Genomic DNA, 25,778 nt, shown 5'->3' on the forward strand with positions numbered 1-25,778 from the left:
GCCCCGGCCTCTCACGGGTGGGTGCTGTGGCTGTGGCCCTGGCTGACGAGCTTGCGCCGGCCGGCTGTCTCGCTTGGCGTGGGTGCCTGCGAGTGTGTCTGTGTGCCTGTCCGTGTGGCTGCATGTCGCTCGTCTGCACCCTCAGCAAGGTCCTGTGCTTGGAGGGCGGCGTGGGGGCAAGGGGGGGGGGGGGGCCTCGGTAGGGCGAAGGGGCGGGGCTGACGAGCTCTGGTCGCCGGCGCTGGTGGCTGCAGGTGGGTTTGGGCACCGCGCAGGTGCCGGGCAGGATGGGCGCTCAGGGCCACGGCTGGGCTGCGCCTAGGCCCGCAGGAGGCTCAGAGGACCGCGGGCCCCAGCGGGCCCCGAGGCCCTGGGCAGCGAACGCCTTGGGGAGGTGGGCGAGGGGGTGGGGGAGGGGCGGCGGCCCCCGAGCCGGGTGGTGCCTGGAGGGTCCCAGGGTGGGAGAGCGCCAAGACCTCCGCGCCCCTCACTCCACCCTCCCCCCTACACCCCCCGGCAGGCACACCCGGCCCGGCTGCTCCCGGTCCCGGAAGCCCTGTGGTCCCCCGGGCCGGGCTGGGCCGGGCCGGCCGAGCGTTGGCCGGGGGTGACGGGGGGCGGGGTCGGGGCGGCGTGGGCCGGCCACCGGGCCGCCGGGAGTCCGGTCGCGGGTGGTGCAGCTCAAGTGCAGCGCGCGCTCCGTGGAGAGCTGGAGAGCTGCGGCCGCCGGCTGGCCCGACCGGCGGGTCAGAGCGAAAGGCAGGCGCAGCGCAGGGCTCTTAGGGCGCCTGGCGGCCGCCGCCTCCGTCTACGGCCATACCACCCTGAACGCGCCCGATCTCGTCTGATCTCGGAAGCTAAGCAGGGTCGGGCCCGGTTAGTACTTGGATGGGAGACCGCCTGGGAATACCGGGTGCTGTAGGCTTTTTGTTGTTTCTTTTTTTCCCTGCCTGCCCTCTCCTTTAGCCCCCGGCCCCAGCCGCACCGCAAGCCGCACCTGCCGCTGGCCCCTGGCACCCCACCGCGCTCAGAGCCGCCGCCTGCCTTCCAGCCCCTCTCAGGTTGGGTGGCCGGGGCCCCGACTCCCGCTGCACACCTGGGTTGCCTCCGCGCGGCCCGCGAGCCCCTCGGCTTTCGGCGTCCAGGAAACCAGAGGAACGGCGGGGGCGGGGGCGCGGGCGCGGGGGTCTCTGTCTGGGGCTCCCTTGGCGGGCCTCAGGCAATTCTGGGCGGGGCCGGGGCCCCAGCCCCACCCCCAGACGCATCCTGGCAGGCAACGTCGCGGTCTCCCGCAGGCGCGGGCGCACCGCACACACACACGCACACACACACACACACACACACACACACACACACACCCCCTCACGCCCGCCCCCCCAGACACAGACACACCCCCCGCAGCCCAGACAGGTCAAGAGCCGGAAACCACAAGTAAGGGAGACGGAGAAAGAGGGAGAGAGAGAGACAGCAAGAGGACCACACAGGCTTCCAAAGCCCCGGCCGCCACACCCGCCCCCCTCCGCTGTGGGTATCCACCCGGCCCCCCCCAGTCGACCCGACCCCACCGTCGCCCACCGACACACTCACACGCACACTCTCTCCCACACTCACCCTCTGGCCTGGGGGCGGGGGCTGGGTCTCGCCTCAGGGAGCCAAGCCGAAGGGGACCTTTGAGACCTCGGCTGCGAGGAAGTCTTGGGGTCCCCACGGGTGATTGCCAGCCCCAGGGCACCGCGTCCAGCCGGGGCTCGCCCGGCCCAAGGCTGACGCCCCCTCCCTTGCGCACGGGCCGCTCTCTGCGGTGTGTGACGGTCTGTGCCAGAGTGTCCGTCTCGGATGGGATGCCATCCCCTGTCCCCTGTCCGTCTCCCGCTTTCCGTCTCTCTGTCGGTCGCTCTGTGTCTCCCTCTCTCTGGCTCTCGCTCCCTGGGTGTGCCTGCGCGCTCGTGTCTGTCTGTCTGTCTGTCTGCATCTGCATCTGCATCTGCATCTGCCCTCTCGCCGTCTTGGGAGCCTGTCTCTGAACCTTCATCTCTGTCCGTCTCTGTCTCTCCTGACCCCCGGCCTGCCGTCCCTTCCTCTGGCCCCGGCCTCTCACGGGTGGGTGCTGTGGCTGTGGCCCTGGCTGACGAGCTTGCGCCGGCCGGCTGTCTCGCTTGGCGTGGGTGCCTGCGAGTGTGTCTGTGTGCCTGTCCGTGTGGCTGCATGTCGCTCGTCTGCACCCTCAGCAAGGTCCTGTGCTTGGAGGGCGGCGTGGGGGCAAGGGGGGGGGGGGGCCTCGGTAGGGCGAAGGGGCGGGGCTGACGAGCTCTGGTCGCCGGCGCTGGTGGCTGCAGGTGGGTTTGGGCACCGCGCAGGTGCCGGGCAGGATGGGCGCTCAGGGCCACGGCTGGGCTGCGCCTAGGCCCGCAGGAGGCTCAGAGGACCGCGGGCCCCAGCGGGCCCCGAGGCCCTGGGCAGCGAACGCCTTGGGGAGGTGGGCGAGGGGGTGGGGGAGGGGCGGCGGCCCCCGAGCCGGGTGGTGCCTGGAGGGTCCCAGGGTGGGAGAGCGCCAAGACCTCCGCGCCCCTCACTCCACCCTCCCCCCTACACCCCCCGGCAGGCACACCCGGCCCGGCTGCTCCCGGTCCCGGAAGCCCTGTGGTCCCCCGGGCCGGGCTGGGCCGGGCCGGCCGAGCGTTGGCCGGGGGTGACGGGGGGCGGGGGGCGGGGCGGCGTGGGCCGGCCACCGGGCCGCCGGGAGTCCGGTCGCGGGTGGTGCAGCTCAAGTGCAGCGCGCGCTCCGTGGAGAGCTGGAGAGCTGCGGCCGCCGGCTGGCCCGACCGGCGGGTCAGAGCGAAAGGCAGGCGCAGCGCAGGGCTCTTAGGGCGCCTGGCGGCCGCCGCCTCCGTCTACGGCCATACCACCCTGAACGCGCCCGATCTCGTCTGATCTCGGAAGCTAAGCAGGGTCGGGCCCGGTTAGTACTTGGATGGGAGACCGCCTGGGAATACCGGGTGCTGTAGGCTTTTTGTTGTTTCTTTTTTCCCTGCCTGCCCTCTCCTTTAGCCCCCGGCCCCAGCCGCACCGCAAGCCGCACCTGCCGCTGGCCCCTGGCACCCCACCGCGCTCAGAGCCGCCGCCTGCCTTCCAGCCCCTCTCAGGTTGGGTGGCCGGGGCCCCGACTCCCGCTGCACACCTGGGTTGCCTCCGCGCGGCCCGCGAGCCCCTCGGCTTTCGGCGTCCAGGAAACCAGAGGAACGGCGGGGGCGGGGGCGCGGGCGCGGGGGTCTCTGTCTGGGGCTCCCTTGGCGGGCCTCAGGCAATTCTGGGCGGGGCCGGGGCCCCAGCCCCACCCCCAGACGCATCCTGGCAGGCAACGTCGCGGTCTCCCGCAGGCGCGGGCGCACCGCACACACACACGCACACACACACACACACACACACACACACACACACACACCCTCACGCCCGCCCCCCCAGACACAGACACACCCCCCGCAGCCCAGACAGGTCAAGAGCCGGAAACCACAAGTAAGGGAGACGGAGAAAGAGGGAGAGAGAGAGACAGCAAGAGGACCACACAGGCTTCCAAAGCCCCGGCCGCCACACCCGCCCCCCTCCGCTGTGGGTATCCACCCGGCCCCCCCCAGTCGACCCGACCCCACCGTCGCCCACCGACACACTCACACGCACACTCTCTCCCACACTCACCCTCTGGCCTGGGGGCGGGGGCTGGGTCTCGCCTCAGGGAGCCAAGCCGAAGGGGACCTTTGAGACCTCGGCTGCGAGGAAGTCTTGGGGTCCCCACGGGTGATTGCCAGCCCCAGGGCACCGCGTCCAGCCGGGGCTCGCCCGGCCCAAGGCTGACGCCCCCTCCCTTGCGCACGGGCCGCTCTCTGCGGTGTGTGACGGTCTGTGCCAGAGTGTCCGTCTCGGATGGGATGCCATCCCCTGTCCCCTGTCCGTCTCCCGCTTTCCGTCTCTCTGTCGGTCGCTCTGTGTCTCCCTCTCTCTGGCTCTCGCTCCCTGGGTGTGCCTGCGCGCTCGTGTCTGTCTGTCTGTCTGTCTGCATCTGCATCTGCATCTGCATCTGCCCTCTCGCCGTCTTGGGAGCCTGTCTCTGAACCTTCATCTCTGTCCGTCTCTGTCTCTCCTGACCCCCGGCCTGCCGTCCCTTCCTCTGGCCCCGGCCTCTCACGGGTGGGTGCTGTGGCTGTGGCCCTGGCTGACGAGCTTGCGCCGGCCGGCTGTCTCGCTTGGCGTGGGTGCCTGCGAGTGTGTCTGTGTGCCTGTCCGTGTGGCTGCATGTCGCTCGTCTGCACCCTCAGCAAGGTCCTGTGCTTGGAGGGCGGCGTGGGGGCAAGGGGGGGGGGGGGCCTCGGTAGGGCGAAGGGGCGGGGCTGACGAGCTCTGGTCGCCGGCGCTGGTGGCTGCAGGTGGGTTTGGGCACCGCGCAGGTGCCGGGCAGGATGGGCGCTCAGGGCCACGGCTGGGCTGCGCCTAGGCCCGCAGGAGGCTCAGAGGACCGCGGGCCCCAGCGGGCCCCGAGGCCCTGGGCAGCGAACGCCTTGGGGAGGTGGGCGAGGGGGTGGGGGAGGGGCGGCGGCCCCCGAGCCGGGTGGTGCCTGGAGGGTCCCAGGGTGGGAGAGCGCCAAGACCTCCGCGCCCCTCACTCCACCCTCCCCCCTACACCCCCCGGCAGGCACACCCGGCCCGGCTGCTCCCGGTCCCGGAAGCCCTGTGGTCCCCCGGGCCGGGCTGGGCCGGGCCGGCCGAGCGTTGGCCGGGGGTGACGGGGGGCGGGGGGCGGGGCGGCGTGGGCCGGCCACCGGGCCGCCGGGAGTCCGGTCGCGGGTGGTGCAGCTCAAGTGCAGCGCGCGCTCCGTGGAGAGCTGGAGAGCTGCGGCCGCCGGCTGGCCCGACCGGCGGGTCAGAGCGAAAGGCAGGCGCAGCGCAGGGCTCTTAGGGCGCCTGGCGGCCGCCGCCTCCGTCTACGGCCATACCACCCTGAACGCGCCCGATCTCGTCTGATCTCGGAAGCTAAGCAGGGTCGGGCCCGGTTAGTACTTGGATGGGAGACCGCCTGGGAATACCGGGTGCTGTAGGCTTTTTGTTGTTTCTTTTTTTCCCTGCCTGCCCTCTCCTTTAGCCCCCGGCCCCAGCCGCACCGCAAGCCGCACCTGCCGCTGGCCCCTGGCACCCCACCGCGCTCAGAGCCGCCGCCTGCCTTCCAGCCCCTCTCAGGTTGGGTGGCCGGGGCCCCGACTCCCGCTGCACACCTGGGTTGCCTCCGCGCGGCCCGCGAGCCCCTCGGCTTTCGGCGTCCAGGAAACCAGAGGAACGGCGGGGGCGGGGGCGCGGGCGCGGGGGTCTCTGTCTGGGGCTCCCTTGGCGGGCCTCAGGCAATTCTGGGCGGGGCCGGGGCCCCAGCCCCACCCCCAGACGCATCCTGGCAGGCAACGTCGCGGTCTCCCGCAGGCGCGGGCGCACCGCACACACACACGCACACACACACACACACACACACACACACACACACACCCTCACGCCCGCCCCCCCAGACACAGACACACCCCCCGCAGCCCAGACAGGTCAAGAGCCGGAAACCACAAGTAAGGGAGACGGAGAAAGAGGGAGAGAGAGAGACAGCAAGAGGACCACACAGGCTTCCAAAGCCCCGGCCGCCACACCCGCCCCCCTCCGCTGTGGGTATCCACCCGGCCCCCCCCAGTCGACCCGACCCCACCGTCGCCCACCGACACACTCACACGCACACTCTCTCCCACACTCACCCTCTGGCCTGGGGGCGGGGGCTGGGTCTCGCCTCAGGGAGCCAAGCCGAAGGGGACCTTTGAGACCTCGGCTGCGAGGAAGTCTTGGGGTCCCCACGGGTGATTGCCAGCCCCAGGGCACCGCGTCCAGCCGGGGCTCGCCCGGCCCAAGGCTGACGCCCCCTCCCTTGCGCACGGGCCGCTCTCTGCGGTGTGTGACGGTCTGTGCCAGAGTGTCCGTCTCGGATGGGATGCCATCCCCTGTCCCCTGTCCGTCTCCCGCTTTCCGTCTCTCTGTCGGTCGCTCTGTGTCTCCCTCTCTCTGGCTCTCGCTCCCTGGGTGTGCCTGCGCGCTCGTGTCTGTCTGTCTGTCTGTCTGCATCTGCATCTGCATCTGCATCTGCCCTCTCGCCGTCTTGGGAGCCTGTCTCTGAACCTTCATCTCTGTCCGTCTCTGTCTCTCCTGACCCCCGGCCTGCCGTCCCTTCCTCTGGCCCCGGCCTCTCACGGGTGGGTGCTGTGGCTGTGGCCCTGGCTGACGAGCTTGCGCCGGCCGGCTGTCTCGCTTGGCGTGGGTGCCTGCGAGTGTGTCTGTGTGCCTGTCCGTGTGGCTGCATGTCGCTCGTCTGCACCCTCAGCAAGGTCCTGTGCTTGGAGGGCGGCGTGGGGGCAAGGGGAGGGGGGGGCCTCGGTAGGGCGAAGGGGCGGGGCTGACGAGCTCTGGTCGCCGGCGCTGGTGGCTGCAGGTGGGTTTGGGCACCGCGCAGGTGCCGGGCAGGATGGGCGCTCAGGGCCACGGCTGGGCTGCGCCTAGGCCCGCAGGAGGCTCAGAGGACCGCGGGCCCCAGCGGGCCCCGAGGCCCTGGGCAGCGAACGCCTTGGGGAGGTGGGCGAGGGGGTGGGGGAGGGGCGGCGGCCCCCGAGCCGGGTGGTGCCTGGAGGGTCCCAGGGTGGGAGAGCGCCAAGACCTCCGCGCCCCTCACTCCACCCTCCCCCCTACACCCCCCGGCAGGCACTCCCGCCCCGGCTGCTCCCGGTCCCGGAAGCCCTGTGGTCCCCCGGGCCGGGCTGGGCCGGGCCGGCCGAGCGTTGGCCGGGGGTGACGGGGGGCGGGGGGCGGGGCGGCGTGGGCCGGCCACCGGGCCGCCGGGAGTCCGGTCGCGGGTGGTGCAGCTCAAGTGCAGCGCGCGCTCCGTGGAGAGCTGGAGAGCTGCGGCCGCCGGCTGGCCCGACCGGCGGGTCAGAGCGAAAGGCAGGCGCAGCGCAGGGCTCTTAGGGCGCCTGGCGGCCGCCGCCTCCGTCTACGGCCATACCACCCTGAACGCGCCCGATCTCGTCTGATCTCGGAAGCTAAGCAGGGTCGGGCCCGGTTAGTACTTGGATGGGAGACCGCCTGGGAATACCGGGTGCTGTAGGCTTTTTGTTGTTTCTTTTTTTCCCTGCCTGCCCTCTCCTTTAGCCCCCGGCCCCAGCCGCACCGCAAGCCGCACCTGCCGCTGGCCCCTGGCACCCCACCGCGCTCAGAGCCGCCGCCTGCCTTCCAGCCCCTCTCAGGTTGGGTGGCCGGGGCCCCGACTCCCGCTGCACACCTGGGTTGCCTCCGCGCGGCCCGCGAGCCCCTCGGCTTTCGGCGTCCAGGAAACCAGAGGAACGGCGGGGGCGGGGGCGCGGGCGCGGGGGTCTCTGTCTGGGGCTCCCTTGGCGGGCCTCAGGCAATTCTGGGCGGGGCCGGGGCCCCAGCCCCACCCCCAGACGCATCCTGGCAGGCAACGTCGCGGTCTCCCGCAGGCGCGGGCGCACCGCACACACACACGCACACACACACACACACACACACACACACACACACACCCTCACGCCCGCCCCCCCAGACACAGACACACCCCCCGCAGCCCAGACAGGTCAAGAGCCGGAAACCACAAGTAAGGGAGACGGAGAAAGAGGGAGAGAGAGAGACAGCAAGAGGACCACACAGGCTTCCAAAGCCCCGGCCGCCACACCCGCCCCCCTCCGCTGTGGGTATCCACCCGGCCCCCCCAGTCGACCCGACCCCACCGTCGCCCACCGACACACTCACACGCACACTCTCTCCCACACTCACCCTCTGGCCTGGGGGCGGGGGCTGGGTCTCGCCTCAGGGAGCCAAGCCGAAGGGGACCTTTGAGACCTCGGCTGCGAGGAAGTCTTGGGGTCCCCACGGGTGATTGCCAGCCCCAGGGCACCGCGTCCAGCCGGGGCTCGCCCGGCCCAAGGCTGACGCCCCCTCCCTTGCGCACGGGCCGCTCTCTGCGGTGTGTGACGGTCTGTGCCAGAGTGTCCGTCTCGGATGGGATGCCATCCCCTGTCCCCTGTCCGTCTCCCGCTTTCCGTCTCTCTGTCGGTCGCTCTGTGTCTCCCTCTCTCTGGCTCTCGCTCCCTGGGTGTGCCTGCGCGCTCGTGTCTGTCTGTCTGTCTGTCTGCATCTGCATCTGCATCTGCATCTGCCCTCTCGCCGTCTTGGGAGCCTGTCTCTGAACCTTCATCTCTGTCCGTCTCTGTCTCTCCTGACCCCCGGCCTGCCGTCCCTTCCTCTGGCCCCGGCCTCTCACGGGTGGGTGCTGTGGCTGTGGCCCTGGCTGACGAGCTTGCGCCGGCCGGCTGTCTCGCTTGGCGTGGGTGCCTGCGAGTGTGTCTGTGTGCCTGTCCGTGTGGCTGCATGTCGCTCGTCTGCACCCTCAGCAAGGTCCTGTGCTTGGAGGGCGGCGTGGGGGCAAGGGGGGGGGGGGGGCCTCGGTAGGGCGAAGGGGCGGGGCTGACGAGCTCTGGTCGCCGGCGCTGGTGGCTGCAGGTGGGTTTGGGCACCGCGCAGGTGCCGGGCAGGATGGGCGCTCAGGGCCACGGCTGGGCTGCGCCTAGGCCCGCAGGAGGCTCAGAGGACCGCGGGCCCCAGCGGGCCCCGAGGCCCTGGGCAGCGAACGCCTTGGGGAGGTGGGCGAGGGGGTGGGGGAGGGGCGGCGGCCCCCGAGCCGGGTGGTGCCTGGAGGGTCCCAGGGTGGGAGAGCGCCAAGACCTCCGCGCCCCTCACTCCACCCTCCCCCCTACACCCCCCGGCAGGCACACCCGGCCCGGCTGCTCCCGGTCCCGGAAGCCCTGTGGTCCCCCGGGCCGGGCTGGGCCGGGCCGGCCGAGCGTTGGCCGGGGGTGACGGGGGGCGGGGGGCGGGGCGGCGTGGGCCGGCCACCGGGCCGCCGGGAGTCCGGTCGCGGGTGGTGCAGCTCAAGTGCAGCGCGCGCTCCGTGGAGAGCTGGAGAGCTGCGGCCGCCGGCTGGCCCGACCGGCGGGTCAGAGCGAAAGGCAGGCGCAGCGCAGGGCTCTTAGGGCGCCTGGCGGCCGCCGCCTCCGTCTACGGCCATACCACCCTGAACGCGCCCGATCTCGTCTGATCTCGGAAGCTAAGCAGGGTCGGGCCCGGTTAGTACTTGGATGGGAGACCGCCTGGGAATACCGGGTGCTGTAGGCTTTTTGTTGTTTCTTTTTTTCCCTGCCTGCCCTCTCCTTTAGCCCCCGGCCCCAGCCGCACCGCAAGCCGCACCTGCCGCTGGCCCCTGGCACCCCACCGCGCTCAGAGCCGCCGCCTGCCTTCCAGCCCCTCTCAGGTTGGGTGGCCGGGGCCCCGACTCCCGCTGCACACCTGGGTTGCCTCCGCGCGGCCCGCGAGCCCCTCGGCTTTCGGCGTCCAGGAAACCAGAGGAACGGCGGGGGCGGGGGCGCGGGCGCGGGGGTCTCTGTCTGGGGCTCCCTTGGCGGGCCTCAGGCAATTCTGGGCGGGGCCGGGGCCCCAGCCCCACCCCCAGACGCATCCTGGCAGGCAACGTCGCGGTCTCCCGCAGGCGCGGGCGCACCGCACACACACACGCACACACACACACACACACACACACACACACCCCCTCACGCCCGCCCCCCCAGACACAGACACACCCCCCGCAGCCCAGACAGGTCAAGAGCCGGAAACCACAAGTAAGGGAGACGGAGAAAGAGGGAGAGAGAGAGACAGCAAGAGGACCACACAGGCTTCCAAAGCCCCGGCCGCCACACCCGCCCCCCTCCGCTGTGGGTATCCACCCGGCCCCCCCAGTCGACCCGACCCCACCGTCGCCCACCGACACACTCACACGCACACTCTCTCCCACACTCACCCTCTGGCCTGGGGGCGGGGGCTGGGTCTCGCCTCAGGGAGCCAAGCCGAAGGGGACCTTTGAGACCTCGGCTGCGAGGAAGTCTTGGGGTCCCCACGGGTGATTGCCAGCCCCAGGGCACCGCGTCCAGCCGGGGCTCGCCCGGCCCAAGGCTGACGCCCCCTCCCTTGCGCACGGGCCGCTCTCTGCGGTGTGTGACGGTCTGTGCCAGAGTGTCCGTCTCGGATGGGATGCCATCCCCTGTCCCCTGTCCGTCTCCCGCTTTCCGTCTCTCTGTCGGTCGCTCTGTGTCTCCCTCTCTCTGGCTCTCGCTCCCTGGGTGTGCCTGCGCGCTCGTGTCTGTCTGTCTGTCTGTCTGCATCTGCATCTGCATCTGCATCTGCATCTGCCCTCTCGCCGTCTTGGGAGCCTGTCTCTGAACCTTCATCTCTGTCCGTCTCTGTCTCTCCTGACCCCCGGCCTGCCGTCCCTTCCTCTGGCCCCGGCCTCTCACGGGTGGGTGCTGTGGCTGTGGCCCTGGCTGACGAGCTTGCGCCGGCCGGCTGTCTCGCTTGGCGTGGGTGCCTGCGAGTGTGTCTGTGTGCCTGTCCGTGTGGCTGCATGTCGCTCGTCTGCACCCTCAGCAAGGTCCTGTGCTTGGAGGGCGGCGTGGGGGCAAGGGGAGGGGGGGGCCTCGGTAGGGCGAAGGGGCGGGGCTGACGAGCTCTGGTCGCCGGCGCTGGTGGCTGCAGGTGGGTTTGGGCACCGCGCAGGTGCCGGGCAGGATGGGCGCTCAGGGCCACGGCTGGGCTGCGCCTAGGCCCGCAGGAGGCTCAGAGGACCGCGGGCCCCAGCGGGCCCCGAGGCCCTGGGCAGCGAACGCCTTGGGGAGGTGGGCGAGGGGGTGGGGGAGGGGCGGCGGCCCCCGAGCCGGGTGGTGCCTGGAGGGTCCCAGGGTGGGAGAGCGCCAAGACCTCCGCGCCCCTCACTCCACCCTCCCCCCTACACCCCCCGGCAGGCACTCCCGCCCCGGCTGCTCCCGGTCCCGGAAGCCCTGTGGTCCCCCGGGCCGGGCTGGGCCGGGCCGGCCGAGCGTTGGCCGGGGGTGACGGGGGGCGGGGGGCGGGGCGGCGTGGGCCGGCCACCGGGCCGCCGGGAGTCCGGTCGCGGGTGGTGCAGCTCAAGTGCAGCGCGCGCTCCGTGGAGAGCTGGAGAGCTGCGGCCGCCGGCTGGCCCGACCGGCGGGTCAGAGCGAAAGGCAGGCGCAGCGCAGGGCTCTTAGGGCGCCTGGCGGCCGCCGCCTCCGTCTACGGCCATACCACCCTGAACGCGCCCGATCTCGTCTGATCTCGGAAGCTAAGCAGGGTCGGGCCCGGTTAGTACTTGGATGGGAGACCGCCTGGGAATACCGGGTGCTGTAGGCTTTTTGTTGTTTCTTTTTTTCCCTGCCTGCCCTCTCCTTTAGCCCCCGGCCCCAGCCGCACCGCAAGCCGCACCTGCCGCTGGCCCCTGGCACCCCACCGCGCTCAGAGCCGCCGCCTGCCTTCCAGCCCCTCTCAGGTTGGGTGGCCGGGGCCCCGACTCCCGCTGCACACCTGGGTTGCCTCCGCGCGGCCCGCGAGCCCCTCGGCTTTCGGCGTCCAGGAAACCAGAGGAACGGCGGGGGCGGGGGCGCGGGCGCGGGGGTCTCTGTCTGGGGCTCCCTTGGCGGGCCTCAGGCAATTCTGGGCGGGGCCGGGGCCCCAGCCCCACCCCCAGACGCATCCTGGCAGGCAACGTCGCGGTCTCCCGCAGGCGCGGGCGCACCGCACACACACACGCACACACACACACACACACACACACACACACACACACCCCCTCACGCCCGCCCCCCCAGACACAGACACACCCCCCGCAGCCCAGACAGGTCAAGAGCCGGAAACCACAAGTAAGGGAGACGGAGAAAGAGGGAGAGAGAGAGACAGCAAGAGGACCACACAGGCTTCCAAAGCCCCGGCCGCCACACCCGCCCCCCTCCGCTGTGGGTATCCACCCGGCCCCCCCAGTCGACCCGACCCCACCGTCGCCCACCGACACACTCACACGCACACTCTCTCCCACACTCACCCTCTGGCCTGGGGGCGGGGGCTGGGTCTCGCCTCAGGGAGCCAAGCCGAAGGGGACCTTTGAGACCTCGGCTGCGAGGAAGTCTTGGGGTCCCCACGGGTGATTGCCAGCCCCAGGGCACCGCGTCCAGCCGGGGCTCGCCCGGCCCAAGGCTGACGCCCCCTCCCTTGCGCACGGGCCGCTCTCTGCGGTGTGTGACGGTCTGTGCCAGAGTGTCCGTCTCGGATGGGATGCCATCCCCTGTCCCCTGTCCGTCTCCCGCTTTCCGTCTCTCTGTCGGTCGCTCTGTGTCTCCCTCTCTCTGGCTCTCGCTCCCTGGGTGTGCCTGCGCGCTCGTGTCTGTCTGTCTGTCTGTCTGCATCTGCATCTGCATCTGCATCTGCATCTGCCCTCTCGCCGTCTTGGGAGCCTGTCTCTGAACCTTCATCTCTGTCCGTCTCTGTCTCTCCTGACCCCCGGCCTGCCGTCCCTTCCTCTGGCCCCGGCCTCTCACGGGTGGGTGCTGTGGCTGTGGCCCTGGCTGACGAGCTTGCGCCGGCCGGCTGTCTCGCTTGGCGTGGGTGCCTGCGAGTGTGTCTGTGTGCCTGTCCGTGTGGCTGCATGTCGCTCGTCTGCACCCTCAGCAAGGTCCTGTGCTTGGAGGGCGGCGTGGGGGCAAGGGGGGGGGGGGGGCCTCGGTAGGGCGAAGGGGCGGGGCTGACGAGCTCTGGTCGCCGGCGCTGGTGGCTGCAGGTGGGTTTGGGCACCGCGCAGGTGCCGGGCAGGATGGGCGCTCAGGGCCACGGCTGGGCTGCGCCTAGGCCCGCAGGAGGCTCAGAGGACCGCGGGCCCCAGCGGGCCCCGAGGCCCTGGGCAGCGAACGCCTTGGGGAGGTGGGCGAGGGGGTGGGGGAGGGGCGGCGGCCCCCGAGCCGGGTGGTGCCTGGAGGGTCCCAGGGTGGGAGAGCGCCAAGACCTCCGCGCCCCTCACTCCACCCTCCCCCCTACACCCCCCGGCAGGCACACCCGGCCCGGCTGCTCCCGGTCCCGGAAGCCCTGTGGTCCCCCGGGCCGGGCTGGGCCGGGCCGGCCGAGCGTTGGCCGGGGGTGACGGGGGGCGGGGGGCGGGGCGGCGTGGGCCGGCCACCGGGCCGCCGGGAGTCCGGTCGCGGGTGGTGCAGCTCAAGTGCAGCGCGCGCTCCGTGGAGAGCTGGAGAGCTGCGGCCGCCGGCTGGCCCGACCGGCGGGTCAGAGCGAAAGGCAGGCGCAGCGCAGGGCTCTTAGGGCGCCTGGCGGCCGCCGCCTCCGTCTACGGCCATACCACCCTGAACGCGCCCGATCTCGTCTGATCTCGGAAGCTAAGCAGGGTCGGGCCCGGTTAGTACTTGGATGGGAGACCGCCTGGGAATACCGGGTGCTGTAGGCTTTTTGTTGTTTCTTTTTTTCCCTGCCTGCCCTCTCCTTTAGCCCCCGGCCCCAGCCGCACCGCAAGCCGCACCTGCCGCTGGCCCCTGGCACCCCACCGCGCTCAGAGCCGCCGCCTGCCTTCCAGCCCCTCTCAGGTTGGGTGGCCGGGGCCCCGACTCCCGCTGCACACCTGGGTTGCCTCCGCGCGGCCCGCGAGCCCCTCGGCTTTCGGCGTCCAGGAAACCAGAGGAACGGCGGGGGCGGGGGCGCGGGCGCGGGGGTCTCTGTCTGGGGCTCCCTTGGCGGGCCTCAGGCAATTCTGGGCGGGGCCGGGGCCCCAGCCCCACCCCCAGACGCATCCTGGCAGGCAACGTCGCGGTCTCCCGCAGGCGCGGGCGCACCGCACACACACACGCACACACACACACACACACACACACACACACACACACCCCCTCACGCCCGCCCCCCCAGACACAGACACACCCCCCGCAGCCCAGACAGGTCAAGAGCCGGAAACCACAAGTAAGGGAGACGGAGAAAGAGGGAGAGAGAGAGACAGCAAGAGGACCACACAGGCTTCCAAAGCCCCGGCCGCCACACCCGCCCCCCTCCGCTGTGGGTATCCACCCGGCCCCCCCAGTCGACCCGACCCCACCGTCGCCCACCGACACACTCACACGCACACTCTCTCCCACACTCACCCTCTGGCCTGGGGGCGGGGGCTGGGTCTCGCCTCAGGGAGCCAAGCCGAAGGGGACCTTTGAGACCTCGGCTGCGAGGAAGTCTTGGGGTCCCCACGGGTGATTGCCAGCCCCAGGGCACCGCGTCCAGCCGGGGCTCGCCCGGCCCAAGGCTGACGCCCCCTCCCTTGCGCACGGGCCGCTCTCTGCGGTGTGTGACGGTCTGTGCCAGAGTGTCCGTCTCGGATGGGATGCCATCCCCTGTCCCCTGTCCGTCTCCCGCTTTCCGTCTCTCTGTCGGTCGCTCTGTGTCTCCCTCTCTCTGGCTCTCGCTCCCTGGGTGTGCCTGCGCGCTCGTGTCTGTCTGTCTGTCTGTCTGCATCTGCATCTGCATCTGCATCTGCATCTGCCCTCTCGCCGTCTTGGGAGCCTGTCTCTGAACCTTCATCTCTGTCCGTCTCTGTCTCTCCTGACCCCCGGCCTGCCGTCCCTTCCTCTGGCCCCGGCCTCTCACGGGTGGGTGCTGTGGCTGTGGCCCTGGCTGACGAGCTTGCGCCGGCCGGCTGTCTCGCTTGGCGTGGGTGCCTGCGAGTGTGTCTGTGTGCCTGTCCGTGTGGCTGCATGTCGCTCGTCTGCACCCTCAGCAAGGTCCTGTGCTTGGAGGGCGGCGTGGGGGCAAGGGGGGGGGGGGGCCTCGGTAGGGCGAAGGGGCGGGGCTGACGAGCTCTGGTCGCCGGCGCTGGTGGCTGCAGGTGGGTTTGGGCACCGCGCAGGTGCCGGGCAGGATGGGCGCTCAGGGCCACGGCTGGGCTGCGCCTAGGCCCGCAGGAGGCTCAGAGGACCGCGGGCCCCAGCGGGCCCCGAGGCCCTGGGCAGCGAACGCCTTGGGGAGGTGGGCGAGGGGGTGGGGGAGGGGCGGCGGCCCCCGAGCCGGGTGGTGCCTGGAGGGTCCCAGGGTGGGAGAGCGCCAAGACCTCCGCGCCCCTCACTCCACCCTCCCCCCTACACCCCCCGGCAGGCACTCCCGCCCCGGCTGCTCCCGGTCCCGGAAGCCCTGTGGTCCCCCGGGCCGGGCTGGGCCGGGCCGGCCGAGCGTTGGCCGGGGGTGACGGGGGGCGGGGGGCGGGGCGGCGTGGGCCGGCCACCGGGCCGCCGGGAGTCCGGTCGCGGGTGGTGCAGCTCAAGTGCAGCGCGCGCTCCGTGGAGAGCTGGAGAGCTGCGGCCGCCGGCTGGCCCGACCGGCGGGTCAGAGCGAAAGGCAGGCGCAGCGCAGGGCTCTTAGGGCGCCTGGCGGCCGCCGCCTCCGTCTACGGCCATACCACCCTGAACGCGCCCGATCTCGTCTGATCTCGGAAGCTAAGCAGGGTCGGGCCCGGTTAGTACTTGGATGGGAGACCGCCTGGGAATACCGGGTGCTGTAGGCTTTTTGTTGTTTCTTTTTTTCCCTGCCTGCCCTCTCCTTTAGCCCCCGGCCCCAGCCGCACCGCAAGCCGCACCTGCCGCTGGCCCCTGGCACCCCACCGCGCTCAGAGCCGCCGCCTGCCTTCCAGCCCCTCTCAGGTTGGGTGGCCGGGGCCCCGACTCCCGCTGCACACCTGGGTTGCCTCCGCGCGGCCCGCGAGCCCCTCGGCTTTCGGCGTCCAGGAAACCAGAGGAACGGCGGGGGCGGGGGCGCGGGCGCGGGGGTCTCTGTCTGGGGCTCCCTTGGCGGGCCTCAGGCAATTCTGGGCGGGGCCGGGGCCCCAGCCCCACCCCCAGACGCATCCTGGCAGGCAACGTCGCGGTCTCCCGCAGGCGCGGGCGCACCGCACACACACACGCACACACACACACACACACACACACACACACACACACCCCCTCACGCCCGCCCCCCCAGACACAGACACACCCCCCGCAGCCCAGACAGGTCAAGAGCCGGAAACCACAAGTAAGGGAGACGGAGAAAGAGGGAGAGAGAGAGACAGCAAGAGGACCACACAGGCTTCCAAAGCCCCGGCCGCCACACCCGCCCCCCTCCGCTGTGGGTATCCACCCGGCCCCCCCAGTCGACCCGACCCCACCGTCGCCCACCGACACACTCACACGCACACTCTCTCCCACACTCACCCTCTGGCCTGGGGGCGGGGGCTGGGTCTCGCCTCAGGGAGCCAAGCCGAAGGGGACCTTTGAGACCTCGGCTGCGAGGAAGTCTTGGGGTCCCCACGGGTGATTGCCAGCCCCAGGGCACCGCGTCCAGCCGGGGCTCGCCCGGCCCAAGGCTGACGCCCCCTCCCTTGCGCACGGGCCGCTCTCTGCGGTGTGTGACGGTCTGTGCCAGAGTGTCCGTCTCGGATGGGATGCCATCCCCTGTCCCCTGTCCGTCTCCCGCTTTCCGTCTCTCTGTCGGTCGCTCTGTGTCTCCCTCTCTCTGGCTCTCGCTCCCTGGGTGTGCCTGCGCGCTCGTGTCTGTCTGTCTGTCTGTCTGCATCTGCATCTGCATCTGCATCTGCATCTGCCCTCTCGCCGTCTTGGGAGCCTGTCTCTGAACCTTCATCTCTGTCCGTCTCTGTCTCTCCTGACCCCCGGCCTGCCGTCCCTTCCTCTGGCCCCGGCCTCTCACGGGTGGGTGCTGTGGCTGTGGCCCTGGCTGACGAGCTTGCGCCGGCCGGCTGTCTCGCTTGGCGTGGGTGCCTGCGAGTGTGTCTGTGTGCCTGTCCGTGTGGCTGCATGTCGCTCGTCTGCACCCTCAGCAAGGTCCTGTGCTTGGAGGGCGGCGTGGGGGCAAGGGGGGGGGGGGGGCCTCGGTAGGGCGAAGGGGCGGGGCTGACGAGCTCTGGTCGCCGGCGCTGGTGGCTGCAGGTGGGTTTGGGCACCGCGCAGGTGCCGGGCAGGATGGGCGCTCAGGGCCACGGCTGGGCTGCGCCTAGGCCCGCAGGAGGCTCAGAGGACCGCGGGCCCCAGCGGGCCCCGAGGCCCTGGGCAGCGAACGCCTTGGGGAGGTGGGCGAGGGGGTGGGGGAGGGGCGGCGGCCCCCGAGCCGGGTGGTGCCTGGAGGGTCCCAGGGTGGGAGAGCGCCAAGACCTCCGCGCCCCTCACTCCACCCTCCCCCCTACACCCCCCGGCAGGCACACCCGGCCCGGCTGCTCCCGGTCCCGGAAGCCCTGTGGTCCCCCGGGCCGGGCTGGGCCGGGCCGGCCGAGCGTTGGCCGGGGGTGACGGGGGGCGGGGGGCGGGGCGGCGTGGGCCGGCCACCGGGCCGCCGGGAGTCCGGTCGCGGGTGGTGCAGCTCAAGTGCAGCGCGCGCTCCGTGGAGAGCTGGAGAGCTGCGGCCGCCGGCTGGCCCGACCGGCGGGTCAGAGCGAAAGGCAGGCGCAGCGCAGGGCTCTTAGGGCGCCTGGCGGCCGCCGCCTCCGTCTACGGCCATACCACCCTGAACGCGCCCGATCTCGTCTGATCTCGGAAGCTAAGCAGGGTCGGGCCCGGTTAGTACTTGGATGGGAGACCGCCTGGGAATACCGGGTGCTGTAGGCTTTTTGTTGTTTCTTTTTTTCCCTGCCTGCCCTCTCCTTTAGCCCCCGGCCCCAGCCGCACCGCAAGCCGCACCTGCCGCTGGCCCCTGGCACCCCACCGCGCTCAGAGCCGCCGCCTGCCTTCCAGCCCCTCTCAGGTTGGGTGGCCGGGGCCCCGACTCCCGCTGCACACCTGGGTTGCCTCCGCGCGGCCCGCGAGCCCCTCGGCTTTCGGCGTCCAGGAAACCAGAGGAACGGCGGGGGCGGGGGCGCGGGCGCGGGGGTCTCTGTCTGGGGCTCCCTTGGCGGGCCTCAGGCAATTCTGGGCGGGGCCGGGGCCCCAGCCCCACCCCCAGACGCATCCTGGCAGGCAACGTCGCGGTCTCCCGCAGGCGCGGGCGCACCGCACACACACACGCGCACACACACACACACACACACACACACACACACACACACCCTCACGCCCGCCCCCCCAGACACAGACACACCCCCCGCAGCCCAGACAGGTCAAGAGCCGGAAACCACAAGTAAGGGAGACGGAGAAAGAGGGAGAGAGAGAGACAGCAAGAGGACCACACAGGCTTCCAAAGCCCCGGCCGCCACACCCGCCCCCCTCCGCTGTGGGTATCCACCCGGCCCCCCCCAGTCGACCCGACCCCACCGTCGCCCACCGACACACTCACACGCACACTCTCTCCCACACTCACCCTCTGGCCTGGGGGCGGGGGCTGGGTCTCGCCTCAGGGAGCCAAGCCGAAGGGGACCTTTGAGACCTCGGCTGCGAGGAAGTCTTGGGGTCCCCACGGGTGATTGCCAGCCCCAGGGCACCGCGTCCAGCCGGGGCTCGCCCGGCCCAAGGCTGACGCCCCCTCCCTTGCGCACGGGCCGCTCTCTGCGGTGTGTGACGGTCTGTGCCAGAGTGTCCGTCTCGGATGGGATGCCATCCCCTGTCCCCTGTCCGTCTCCCGCTTTCCGTCTCTCTGTCGGTCGCTCTGTGTCTCCCTCTCTCTGGCTCTCGCTCCCTGGGTGTGCCTGCGCGCTCGTGTCTGTCTGTCTGTCTGTCTGCATCTGCATCTGCATCTGCATCTGCCCTCTCGCCGTCTTGGGAGCCTGTCTCTGAACCTTCATCTCTGTCCGTCTCTGTCTCTCCTGACCCCCGGCCTGCCGTCCCTTCCTCTGGCCCCGGCCTCTCACGGGTGGGTGCTGTGGCTGTGGCCCTGGCTGACGAGCTTGCGCCGGCCGGCTGTCTCGCTTGGCGTGGGTGCCTGCGAGTGTGTCTGTGTGCCTGTCCGTGTGGCTGCATGTCGCTCGTCTGCACCCTCAGCAAGGTCCTGTGCTTGGAGGGCGGCGTGGGGGCAAGGGGAGGGGGGGGCCTCGGTAGGGCGAAGGGGCGGGGCTGACGAGCTCTGGTCGCCGGCGCTGGTGGCTGCAGGTGGGTTTGGGCACCGCGCAGGTGCCGGGCAGGATGGGCGCTCAGGGCCACGGCTGGGCTGCGCCTAGGCCCGCAGGAGGCTCAGAGGACCGCGGGCCCCAGCGGGCCCCGAGGCCCTGGGCAGCGAACGCCTTGGGGAGGTGGGCGAGGGGGTGGGGGAGGGGCGGCGGCCCCCGAGCCGGGTGGTGCCTGGAGGGTCCCAGGGTGGGAGAGCGCCAAGACCTCCGCGCCCCTCACTCCACCCTCCCCCCTACACCCCCCGGCAGGCACACCCGGCCCGGCTGCTCCCGGTCCCGGAAGCCCTGTGGTCCCCCGGGCCGGGCTGGGCCGGGCCGGCCGAGCGTTGGCCGGGGGTGACGGGGGGCGGGGGGCGGGGCGGCGTGGGCCGGCCACCGGGCCGCCGGGAGTCCGGTCGCGGGTGGTGCAGCTCAAGTGCAGCGCGCGCTCCGTGGAGAGCTGGAGAGCTGCGGCCGCCGGCTGGCCCGACCGGCGGGTCAGAGCGAAAGGCAGGCGCAGCGCAGGGCTCTTAGGGCGCCTGGCGGCCGCCGCCTCCGTCTACGGCCATACCACCCTGAACGCGCCCGATCTCGTCTGATCTCGGAAGCTAAGCAGGGTCGGGCCCGGTTAGTACTTGGATGGGAGACCGCCTGGGAATACCGGGTGCTGTAGGCTTTTTGTTGTTTCTTTTTTTCCCTGCCTGCCCTCTCCTTTAGCCCCCGGCCCCAGCCGCACCGCAAGCCGCACCTGCCGCTGGCCCCTGGCACCCCACCGCGCTCAGAGCCGCCGCCTGCCTTCCAGCCCCTCTCAGGTTGGGTGGCCGGGGCCCCGACTCCCGCTGCACACCTGGGTTGCCTCCGCGCGGCCCGCGAGCCCCTCGGCTTTCGGCGTCCAGGAAACCAGAGGAACGGCGGGGGCGGGGGCGCGGGCGCGGGGGTCTCTGTCTGGGGCTCCCTTGGCGGGCCTCAGGCAATTCTGGGCGGGGCCGGGGCCCCAGCCCCACCCCCAGACGCATCCTGGCAGGCAACGTCGCGGTCTCCCGCAGGCGCGGGCGCACCGCACACACACACGCACACACACACACACACACACACACACACACCCCCTCACGCCCGCCCCCCCAGACACAGACACACCCCCCGCAGCCCAGACAGGTCAAGAGCCGGAAACCACAAGTAAGGGAGACGGAGAAAGAGGGAGAGAGAGAGACAGCAAGAGGACCACACAGGCTTCCAAAGCCCCGGCCGCCACACCCGCCCCCCTCCGCTGTGGGTATCCACCCGGCCCCCCCAGTCGACCCGACCCCACCGTCGCCCACCGACACACTCACACGCACACTCTCTCCCACACTCACCCTCTGGCCTGGGGGCGGGGGCTGGGTCTCGCCTCAGGGAGCCAAGCCGAAGGGGACCTTTGAGACCTCGGCTGCGAGGAAGTCTTGGGGTCCCCACGGGTGATTGCCAGCCCCAGGGCACCGCGTCCAGCCGGGGCTCGCCCGGCCCAAGGCTGACGCCCCCTCCCTTGCGCACGGGCCGCTCTCTGCGGTGTGTGACGGTCTGTGCCAGAGTGTCCGTCTCGGATGGGATGCCATCCCCTGTCCCCTGTCCGTCTCCCGCTTTCCGTCTCTCTGTCGGTCGCTCTGTGTCTCCCTCTCTCTGGCTCTCGCTCCCTGGGTGTGCCTGCGCGCTCGTGTCTGTCTGTCTGTCTGTCTGCATCTGCATCTGCATCTGCATCTGCATCTGCCCTCTCGCCGTCTTGGGAGCCTGTCTCTGAACCTTCATCTCTGTCCGTCTCTGTCTCTCCTGACCCCCGGCCTGCCGTCCCTTCCTCTGGCCCCGGCCTCTCACGGGTGGGTGCTGTGGCTGTGGCCCTGGCTGACGAGCTTGCGCCGGCCGGCTGTCTCGCTTGGCGTGGGTGCCTGCGAGTGTGTCTGTGTGCCTGTCCGTGTGGCTGCATGTCGCTCGTCTGCACCCTCAGCAAGGTCCTGTGCTTGGAGGGCGGCGTGGGGGCAAGGGGAGGGGGGGGCCTCGGTAGGGCGAAGGGGCGGGGCTGACGAGCTCTGGTCGCCGGCGCTGGTGGCTGCAGGTGGGTTTGGGCACCGCGCAGGTGCCGGGCAGGATGGGCGCTCAGGGCCACGGCTGGGCTGCGCCTAGGCCCGCAGGAGGCTCAGAGGACCGCGGGCCCCAGCGGGCCCCGAGGCCCTGGGCAGCGAACGCCTTGGGGAGGTGGGCGAGGGGGTGGGGGAGGGGCGGCGGCCCCCGAGCCGGGTGGTGCCTGGAGGGTCCCAGGGTGGGAGAGCGCCAAGACCTCCGCGCCCCTCACTCCACCCTCCCCCCTACACCCCCCGGCAGGCACACCCGGCCCGGCTGCTCCCGGTCCCGGAAGCCCTGTGGTCCCCCGGGCCGGGCTGGGCCGGGCCGGCCGAGCGTTGGCCGGGGGTGACGGGGGGCGGGGGGCGGGGCGGCGTGGGCCGGCCACCGGGCCGCCGGGAGTCCGGTCGCGGGTGGTGCAGCTCAAGTGCAGCGCGCGCTCCGTGGAGAGCTGGAGAGCTGCGGCCGCCGGCTGGCCCGACCGGCGGGTCAGAGCGAAAGGCAGGCGCAGCGCAGGGCTCTTAGGGCGCCTGGCGGCCGCCGCCTCCGTCTACGGCCATACCACCCTGAACGCGCCCGATCTCGTCTGATCTCGGAAGCTAAGCAGGGTCGGGCCCGGTTAGTACTTGGATGGGAGACCGCCTGGGAATACCGGGTGCTGTAGGCTTTTTGTTGTTTCTTTTTTTCCCTGCCTGCCCTCTCCTTTAGCCCCCGGCCCCAGCCGCACCGCAAGCCGCACCTGCCGCTGGCCCCTGGCACCCCACCGCGCTCAGAGCCGCCGCCTGCCTTCCAGCCCCTCTCAGGTTGGGTGGCCGGGGCCCCGACTCCCGCTGCACACCTGGGTTGCCTCCGCGCGGCCCGCGAGCCCCTCGGCTTTCGGCGTCCAGGAAACCAGAGGAACGGCGGGGGCGGGGGCGCGGGCGCGGGGGTCTCTGTCTGGGGCTCCCTTGGCGGGCCTCAGGCAATTCTGGGCGGGGCCGGGGCCCCAGCCCCACCCCCAGACGCATCCTGGCAGGCAACGTCGCGGTCTCCCGCAGGCGCGGGCGCACCGCACACACACACGCACACACACACACACACACACACACACACACACACACCCCCTCACGCCCGCCCCCCCAGACACAGACACACCCCCCGCAGCCCAGACAGGTCAAGAGCCGGAAACCACAAGTAAGGGAGACGGAGAAAGAGGGAGAGAGAGAGACAGCAAGAGGACCACACAGGCTTCCAAAGCCCCGGCCGCCACACCCGCCCCCCTCCGCTGTGGGTATCCACCCGGCCCCCCCCAGTCGACCCGACCCCACCGTCGCCCACCGACACACTCACACGCACACTCTCTCCCACACTCACCCTCTGGCCTGGGGGCGGGGGCTGGGTCTCGCCTCAGGGAGCCAAGCCGAAGGGGACCTTTGAGACCTCGGCTGCGAGGAAGTCTTGGGGTCCCCACGGGTGATTGCCAGCCCCAGGGCACCGCGTCCAGCCGGGGCTCGCCCGGCCCAAGGCTGACGCCCCCTCCCTTGCGCACGGGCCGCTCTCTGCGGTGTGTGACGGTCTGTGCCAGAGTGTCCGTCTCGGATGGGATGCCATCCCCTGTCCCCTGTCCGTCTCCCGCTTTCCGTCTCTCTGTCGGTCGCTCTGTGTCTCCCTCTCTCTGGCTCTCGCTCCCTGGGTGTGCCTGCGCGCTCGTGTCTGTCTGTCTGTCTGTCTGCATCTGCATCTGCATCTGCATCTGCATCTGCCCTCTCGCCGTCTTGGGAGCCTGTCTCTGAACCTTCATCTCTGTCCGTCTCTGTCTCTCCTGACCCCCGGCCTGCCGTCCCTTCCTCTGGCCCCGGCCTCTCACGGGTGGGTGCTGTGGCTGTGGCCCTGGCTGACGAGCTTGCGCCGGCCGGCTGTCTCGCTTGGCGTGGGTGCCTGCGAGTGTGTCTGTGTGCCTGTCCGTGTGGCTGCATGTCGCTCGTCTGCACCCTCAGCAAGGTCCTGTGCTTGGAGGGCGGCGTGGGGGCAAGGGGGGGGGGGGCCTCGGTAGGGCGAAGGGGCGGGGCTGACGAGCTCTGGTCGCCGGCGCTGGTGGCTGCAGGTGGGTTTGGGCACCGCGCAGGTGCCGGGCAGGATGGGCGCTCAGGGCCACGGCTGGGCTGCGCCTAGGCCCGCAGGAGGCTCAGAGGACCGCGGGCCCCAGCGGGCCCCGAGGCCCTGGGCAGCGAACGCCTTGGGGAGGTGGGCGAGGGGGTGGGGGAGGGGCGGCGGCCCCCGAGCCGGGTGGTGCCTGGAGGGTCCCAGGGTGGGAGAGCGCCAAGACCTCCGCGCCCCTCACTCCACCCTCCCCCCTACACCCCCCGGCAGGCACACCCGGCCCGGCTGCTCCCGGTCCCGGAAGCCCTGTGGTCCCCCGGGCCGGGCTGGGCCGGGCCGGCCGAGCGTTGGCCGGGGGTGACGGGGGGCGGGGGGCGGGGCGGCGTGGGCCGGCCACCGGGCCGCCGGGAGTCCGGTCGCGGGTGGTGCAGCTCAAGTGCAGCGCGCGCTCCGTGGAGAGCTGGAGAGCTGCGGCCGCCGGCTGGCCCGACCGGCGGGTCAGAGCGAAAGGCAGGCGCAGCGCAGGGCTCTTAGGGCGCCTGGCGGCCGCCGCCTCCGTCTACGGCCATACCACCCTGAACGCGCCCGATCTCGTCTGATCTCGGAAGCTAAGCAGGGTCGGGCCCGGTTAGTACTTGGATGGGAGACCGCCTGGGAATACCGGGTGCTGTAGGCTTTTTGTTGTTTCTTTTTTTCCCTGCCTGCCCTCTCCTTTAGCCCCCGGCCCCAGCCGCACCGCAAGCCGCACCTGCCGCTGGCCCCTGGCACCCCACCGCGCTCAGAGCCGCCGCCTGCCTTCCAGCCCCTCTCAGGTTGGGTGGCCGGGGCCCCGACTCCCGCTGCACACCTGGGTTGCCTCCGCGCGGCCCGCGAGCCCCTCGGCTTTCGGCGTCCAGGAAACCAGAGGAACGGCGGGGGCGGGGGCGCGGGCGCGGGGGTCTCTGTCTGGGGCTCCCTTGGCGGGCCTCAGGCAATTCTGGGCGGGGCCGGGGCCCCAGCCCCACCCCCAGACGCATCCTGGCAGGCAACGTCGCGGTCTCCCGCAGGCGCGGGCGCACCGCACACACACACGCACACACACACACACACACACACACACACACACACCCTCACGCCCGCCCCCCCAGACACAGACACACCCCCCGCAGCCCAGACAGGTCAAGAGCCGGAAACCACAAGTAAGGGAGACGGAGAAAGAGGGAGAGAGAGAGACAGCAAGAGGACCACACAGGCTTCCAAAGCCCCGGCCGCCACACCCGCCCCCCTCCGCTGTGGGTATCCACCCGGCCCCCCCAGTCGACCCGACCCCACCGTCGCCCACCGACACACTCACACGCACACTCTCTCCCACACTCACCCTCTGGCCTGGGGGCGGGGGCTGGGTCTCGCCTCAGGGAGCCAAGCCGAAGGGGACCTTTGAGACCTCGGCTGCGAGGAAGTCTTGGGGTCCCCACGGGTGATTGCCAGCCCCAGGGCACCGCGTCCAGCCGGGGCTCGCCCGGCCCAAGGCTGACGCCCCCTCCCTTGCGCACGGGCCGCTCTCTGCGGTGTGTGACGGTCTGTGCCAGAGTGTCCGTCTCGGATGGGATGCCATCCCCTGTCCCCTGTCCGTCTCCCGCTTTCCGTCTCTCTGTCGGTCGCTCTGTGTCTCCCTCTCTCTGGCTCTCGCTCCCTGGGTGTGCCTGCGCGCTCGTGTCTGTCTGTCTGTCTGTCTGCATCTGCATCTGCATCTGCATCTGCCCTCTCGCCGTCTTGGGAGCCTGTCTCTGAACCTTCATCTCTGTCCGTCTCTGTCTCTCCTGACCCCCGGCCTGCCGTCCCTTCCTCTGGCCCCGGCCTCTCACGGGTGGGTGCTGTGGCTGTGGCCCTGGCTGACGAGCTTGCGCCGGCCGGCTGTCTCGCTTGGCGTGGGTGCCTGCGAGTGTGTCTGTGTGCCTGTCCGTGTGGCTGCATGTCGCTCGTCTGCACCCTCAGCAAGGTCCTGTGCTTGGAGGGCGGCGTGGGGGCAAGGGGAGGGGGGGGCCTCGGTAGGGCGAAGGGGCGGGGCTGACGAGCTCTGGTCGCCGGCGCTGGTGGCTGCAGGTGGGTTTGGGCACCGCGCAGGTGCCGGGCAGGATGGGCGCTCAGGGCCACGGCTGGGCTGCGCCTAGGCCCGCAGGAGGCTCAGAGGACCGCGGGCCCCAGCGGGCCCCGAGGCCCTGGGCAGCGAACGCCTTGGGGAGGTGGGCGAGGGGGTGGGGGAGGGGCGGCGGCCCCCGAGCCGGGTGGTGCCTGGAGGGTCCCAGGGTGGGAGAGCGCCAAGACCTCCGCGCCCCTCACTCCACCCTCCCCCCTACACCCCCCGGCAGGCACACCCGGCCCGGCTGCTCCCGGTCCCGGAAGCCCTGTGGTCCCCCGGGCCGGGCTGGGCCGGGCCGGCCGAGCGTTGGCCGGGGGTGACGGGGGGCGGGGGGCGGGGCGGCGTGGGCCGGCCACCGGGCCGCCGGGAGTCCGGTCGCGGGTGGTGCAGCTCAAGTGCAGCGCGCGCTCCGTGGAGAGCTGGAGAGCTGCGGCCGCCGGCTGGCCCGACCGGCGGGTCAGAGCGAAAGGCAGGCGCAGC

General features: G+C 71.7%; 12 non-coding genes across 12 annotated transcripts; all 12 read left to right on the plus strand.

Annotated features, from left to right (window-relative positions):
* Nucleotides 1–806: 806 nt before the first annotated feature.
* LOC128071440 (5S ribosomal RNA) lies at nt 807–925 on the plus strand. Its single transcript, XR_008201858.1, has one exon. It is a non-coding gene; the product is annotated as a 5S ribosomal RNA (ribosomal RNA).
* Nucleotides 926–2,889: 1,964 nt separating this feature from the next.
* Nucleotides 2,890–3,008, plus strand: LOC128071441 (5S ribosomal RNA). The gene has a single exon (XR_008201859.1). It is a non-coding gene; the product is annotated as a 5S ribosomal RNA (ribosomal RNA).
* A 1,963-nt stretch (nt 3,009–4,971) lies between these two features.
* LOC128071442 (5S ribosomal RNA) lies at nt 4,972–5,090 on the plus strand. Its single transcript, XR_008201860.1, has one exon. It is a non-coding gene; the product is annotated as a 5S ribosomal RNA (ribosomal RNA).
* Nucleotides 5,091–7,052: 1,962 nt separating this feature from the next.
* LOC128071443 (5S ribosomal RNA) lies at nt 7,053–7,171 on the plus strand. The gene has a single exon (XR_008201861.1). It is a non-coding gene; the product is annotated as a 5S ribosomal RNA (ribosomal RNA).
* Nucleotides 7,172–9,133: 1,962 nt separating this feature from the next.
* Nucleotides 9,134–9,252, plus strand: LOC128071445 (5S ribosomal RNA). The gene has a single exon (XR_008201863.1). It is a non-coding gene; the product is annotated as a 5S ribosomal RNA (ribosomal RNA).
* Nucleotides 9,253–11,215: 1,963 nt separating this feature from the next.
* Nucleotides 11,216–11,334, plus strand: LOC128071446 (5S ribosomal RNA). The gene has a single exon (XR_008201864.1). It is a non-coding gene; the product is annotated as a 5S ribosomal RNA (ribosomal RNA).
* Nucleotides 11,335–13,304: 1,970 nt separating this feature from the next.
* Nucleotides 13,305–13,423, plus strand: LOC128071447 (5S ribosomal RNA). The gene has a single exon (XR_008201865.1). It is a non-coding gene; the product is annotated as a 5S ribosomal RNA (ribosomal RNA).
* A 1,969-nt stretch (nt 13,424–15,392) lies between these two features.
* Nucleotides 15,393–15,511, plus strand: LOC128071448 (5S ribosomal RNA). The gene has a single exon (XR_008201866.1). It is a non-coding gene; the product is annotated as a 5S ribosomal RNA (ribosomal RNA).
* A 1,970-nt stretch (nt 15,512–17,481) lies between these two features.
* On the plus strand, nt 17,482–17,600 carry LOC128071449 (5S ribosomal RNA). The gene has a single exon (XR_008201867.1). It is a non-coding gene; the product is annotated as a 5S ribosomal RNA (ribosomal RNA).
* A 1,966-nt stretch (nt 17,601–19,566) lies between these two features.
* LOC128071450 (5S ribosomal RNA) lies at nt 19,567–19,685 on the plus strand. Its single transcript, XR_008201868.1, has one exon. It is a non-coding gene; the product is annotated as a 5S ribosomal RNA (ribosomal RNA).
* A 1,963-nt stretch (nt 19,686–21,648) lies between these two features.
* Nucleotides 21,649–21,767, plus strand: LOC128071451 (5S ribosomal RNA). Its single transcript, XR_008201869.1, has one exon. It is a non-coding gene; the product is annotated as a 5S ribosomal RNA (ribosomal RNA).
* A 1,969-nt stretch (nt 21,768–23,736) lies between these two features.
* On the plus strand, nt 23,737–23,855 carry LOC128071453 (5S ribosomal RNA). Its single transcript, XR_008201870.1, has one exon. It is a non-coding gene; the product is annotated as a 5S ribosomal RNA (ribosomal RNA).
* The last annotated feature ends 1,923 nt before the right edge of the window (nt 23,856–25,778 follow it).

Source organism: Budorcas taxicolor, unplaced genomic scaffold (assembly GCF_023091745.1).
Source record: "Budorcas taxicolor isolate Tak-1 unplaced genomic scaffold, Takin1.1 scaffold678, whole genome shotgun sequence".
NCBI classification, from domain to species: domain Eukaryota; kingdom Metazoa; phylum Chordata; class Mammalia; order Artiodactyla; family Bovidae; genus Budorcas; species Budorcas taxicolor.